This window comes from Orcinus orca, chromosome 17 (genome assembly GCF_937001465.1).
Source record: "Orcinus orca chromosome 17, mOrcOrc1.1, whole genome shotgun sequence".
In the NCBI taxonomy this organism is placed as follows: Eukaryota; Metazoa; Chordata; class Mammalia; order Artiodactyla; family Delphinidae; genus Orcinus; species Orcinus orca.
In genome coordinates, this window is record NC_064575.1 from 39,088,364 (window position 1) to 39,092,751 (window position 4,388).

General features: G+C 40.1%; 1 long non-coding RNA gene across 3 annotated transcripts; it reads right to left on the reverse strand.

The window, feature by feature from the left end:
• Positions 1 to 324: 324 nt before the first annotated feature.
• LOC125961840 (uncharacterized) lies at positions 325 to 3,679 on the reverse strand. Of its 3 annotated transcripts, none has more exons than XR_007472912.1 (2): positions 3,397 to 3,679; positions 325 to 3,057 (listed from the first exon to the last, which is right to left on the reverse strand). It is a non-coding gene; the product is annotated as an uncharacterized LOC125961840 (long non-coding RNA). The 3 variants fall into 3 exon arrangements; XR_007472913.1 differs by having other exon boundaries at positions 325 to 3,060; XR_007472914.1 differs by having other exon boundaries at positions 3,304 to 3,679.
• Between the last annotated feature and the right edge of the window lie 709 nt (positions 3,680 to 4,388).

Genomic DNA, 4,388 nt, shown 5'->3' on the forward strand with positions numbered 1-4,388 from the left:
CATTCTTTTCAAATGCACATGGATATACTATATGCTAGGCCATAAAACAAATTTCAGTACATTTTAAAGGGCATAAACAATACAGAGAGTGCTCTCAGATGACAACAGAATGCAATAAGAAATCGTTAACAGAAAGAAATTTGTTGAAAATCACAAATGGAAATTAAAGAATGTATTCCTAAATAATTCATGGGTCAAGTAAGAACTCATAAGGGGAATTAGAAATAATTTGAGATGAATTAAAATGAAAGTATAACATATGAATACTTGATTGGTCCCACATACTCTTCTGAAAAGCAGAGGGGTTAGACAAAGAGATCTAAATTAATTAAAAAATCATTTATTATTCTGGGAATAAAAAGAACTGGGCTTAGTCTCAGTTTTGCCTTTATCTTTGTGTCTGTTGATTATCTTGGAATAGTCATTACATAGTCAAAATACAGTTGCCAGCTCAGGAATCAAATACTGTCATCTCTAGGGCTACCATAACAAGATACCACAAACTTGTTAGCTTAAAAGAACAGAAATTTATTTTATCACAGCTCTAGAGGCCAGAAGTTCAAACTCAAAGTGTTGAGAGGGCCATGTTCTTTCTGACGCCTCAAGGGGAGGATCCTTCTTTGTCTTAACCAGATTCTGGTGGTGGCCATCAATCACTGGTGTTGGCAGTTTTTTGATTTGCAGCTGCATCACTCTGGTCTCTTTCACTATTGTCACATGGAATTGTCTCTGTGTGTTTCTGTCTCTGGAAACAATTTGAATAGAAATTTCTATTTTTAAAAAACAAACTGTTGATTATTATGCTCTATTTAGATGCTTCCTATAACCCACACCCACCTCCATTTCCCCATATGTATTTGAGAAGGAAAGAGGAACTCCTGTGAGCTATCATATTGGAAAGAATCAATAATACAATGTTTTACTAGAGATGCCTCTTATCTAAAATATTTGAATTAAATATAAAATCTGGGGAAATTATCGCCCAGTTTCCCTCCTCTAGAGGCATGTTCTAAATGATAGACAGCAGAATATTTTATACCCATGAGGTTTGCTGACATTATTGATTTGGTCCAGGATCTGTATTTTCTCTCTAAAGAAAACAGTATTCTCTCTTTACTTTCTTTAATATATAATGTTGGTGTCTTAAGTTTATTGTCAGAGAGGATGCTTATAGTTCAAATGATTTGGTTGTATTTCACCAGTATTATTACAAGATAGTCAAACAATGGCTGGGCTCCAGGATAGACCTCGGTCCCTTTGTTCCACTGGGATACTGATCTGAAAGCCACTGTTTTCTTATATTCCAAAGACCAAATAAATAAAACAAATAAATAAACAAACAAAAAAAAAACAAGTCAATGAAACTATTTTAAAACCAGCTCTCTTTTCTTCCTCATCCATGTTAATTCTCTTCTACCTAAAATTGCTTCCTGGAAGTGATTTTTATGTTTCTTAGAGCTTCTTTATGTATATATATCCACACTAATGCATATAAAACTGTGCCTTGTAGATCTTATACTTTTTCCATTTGAATAACTATTTTCTCATGTCATATAGAGTTTATCCATTGTCCTAGATATGCATTTTTCCTGTGTATTTGAGCATCATAGGCAGATAAATTCTACTCTTGAAAATGTTAACTGGTCACTGCGACACAGAAAGCTATTATTCTTACCAGTTTTCAATAGTGAGTAGATTCTGTAGGGGTGGAATTTTAAGATGTAAGTATACTGTTTTTCTACACTCAAATTCCGTTCCCCTTATCATAGAAATTGACCAGTGAAGTGTGCTGCTGACTTTTCAGAATCCGTGTACATATAATCCATTAGGGTATTAGATATAACATTGGTCAGAAAAGCATACTGTGAAACGTTGCTTTTATTTAAACTCCCACTATTTTCACTACATGGTTTCAAGATTTTACTTCATTATTGTCCTCTGGTGGTGGGCTCTGTGAACTGCATATTTACGGGTCTGGAGCACATATCCTCCCGGAGGTATACAATTCCTCAGGTACCAGCTAAAGAGTAGATGATAAGAAGCATTCAGATTTATTAAAACTCATTAAGAATATCAGTAGCCTGACTGTTGTTTCTAAAAATATAAAATATTTATCCTTCTGTTGTCAAACAACCGTATTTCATGAAAAGAAGTATAAATCCTTTTTTGCTTGCAATAGAAGAACTATAATTGAAGATATTCTTCATTTGGACCAAATACCTTCTCTGAAAATATAAGTTAAAATAGGAGTTGAAATTTCCAAAATATTCTTTAGGAAATAAAACTCCACATATAATTTCAAATTATAATTTAATTTTACCTTAAATTTAAATATCTATATTGAATTTAATTTAAGGAAGGAAGAAAGAAAGAAGAAAAGAAGGAAAGAAAGAAAGAAAGGACGGAGGGAGGGACGGACGGTGGGAGGAAGGAAGGAAGGAAGGAAGGGAGGAGGGAAGGAAGAAAAAGGAAAGAAAGAAAGAAGATAAAGTAAAATAAAGTTATTAAATTAAAAAATACTTATTATAAAAAAAATTAAGAAAAAAACGAACGGATAGAACCTTTGGATAAATGGTGGAAGCAAAGCTATACAGACAAAATCTCATACAGAAGCATACACTTAGAAACTCACAAAAAGAGGAATAGGGGAAAAAATGATAAATCTTGCTCTCAAAGTCCACTTCCTCAATTTGGGATGATTCTATGTCTAAATGAGGGAAGGAAAGAAGGAAGGAAGGAAAGAAAGAAAGAAAGAAAGAAAGAAGGTAAAGTAATATAAAATAAAGTTATTAAAATAAAAATAATTATTAAGAAAAAAATTTTTTAAAAAGACGGATAGAACCCTAGGACAAATGGTGGAAGCAAGCTATACAGGGAAAATCTCACAGAGAAGCATACACATACACGCTCAGAAAAAGAGGTAAAGGGGAAAAAATGATAAATCTTGCTCTCAAAGTCCACCTCCTCAATTTGGGATGATTCGTTGTCTATTCATGTATTCCACAGATGCAGGGTACATCAAGTTGATTGTGGAGCTTTAATCCGCTGCTTCTGAGGCTGCTGGGAGAGATTTCCCTTTCTCTTTGTTCTCACAGCTCCCAGGGGCTCAGCTTTGGATTTGGCCCCGCCTCTGCGTGTAGGTCGCTGGAGGGCGTCTGTTTTTCACTCAGACAAGACGGGGTTAAAGAAGCCGCTGATTCGGGGGCTCTGGCTCTCTCAGGCCGGGGGTGGGAGGGACACGGAGTGCGGGGCGAGCCTGCGGCGCCAGAGGCTGGCGTGACTTTGCACCAGCCTGAGGCTCACCGTGCGTTCTCCCAGGGAAGTTGTCCCTGGATCCCGGGAACCTGGCACTGGCGGGCTGCACAGGCTCCCCGGAGGCGGGGTGTGGATAGTGACCTGTGCTCGCACACAGGCTTCTTGGTGGCGGCAGCAGCAGCCTTAGCGTCTCATGCCCGTCTCTGGGGTCCGCGCTTTTAGCCACGACTCGCGCCCGTCTCTGGAGCTCCTTTAAGCAGCGCTCTTAATCCCCTCTCCTCGCGCAGCAGGAAACAAAGAGGGAAGTAAAAGTCTCTTGCCTCTTCGGGAGCTCCAGATCTTTTCCCGGACTCCCCCCCCCTCCCCGCTAGCTGTGGTGCACTAACCCCTTCATGCTATGTTCACTCCACCAACCCTAGTCCTCTCCCTGCGCTCCGACTAAAGCCCGATCCTCAGCTTGCAGCCCCGCCCGCCCCCGCGGCTGAGCAGGCAAACCTCTCGGGCTGGTGAGTGCCAGTTGGCACCTATCCTCACGGGCTTAGTTGCTCCACGGCATGTGGGATCTTCCCGGACCAGGGCTCGATCCCGTGTTCCCTGCACTGGCAGGAAGATTCTTAACCACTGCACCACCAGGGAAGTCCCTAAAGCAATTATTTTTTTAACTCTATGGCTTTAAATAATCCTTGGCTCTGAAATTCCCTGTACCCCTGAGCTACGTAACCACAGGCCCCTCTGCCCTAAATCCTTTTCTTACACTTTGTAGCTTTTTAAGCAACGCCCCTCTTTAGGAAGACATAATCCCTTCTCTGTAGAAAACATGAAAGACCTGAACAAATCAAGATTTCCCCATGGAGAATTCAGCTAGTCCTGTGCTTAGCTCCGAACAAGGAAATCCATGTCTACACCAAGCACGCCATTACCCGGACTAATGTCTGACTTGAATAACAAGCAAATTATTGTGCTTTTAATTGTACCCTGCTGGGTCACAAAGCACGTGTGAGAGAGGAATGTGCCCAGCTTCTGCAGGAGAAACAGGTCAGTCCTCTAATCCTCCTTTTCTGTCACCTTCCCCTCCCCCTTTCCAATCCTTTCTCTTCCCAGCAGAGCAGAGGGACAAAAAAGAGACAGCTAAA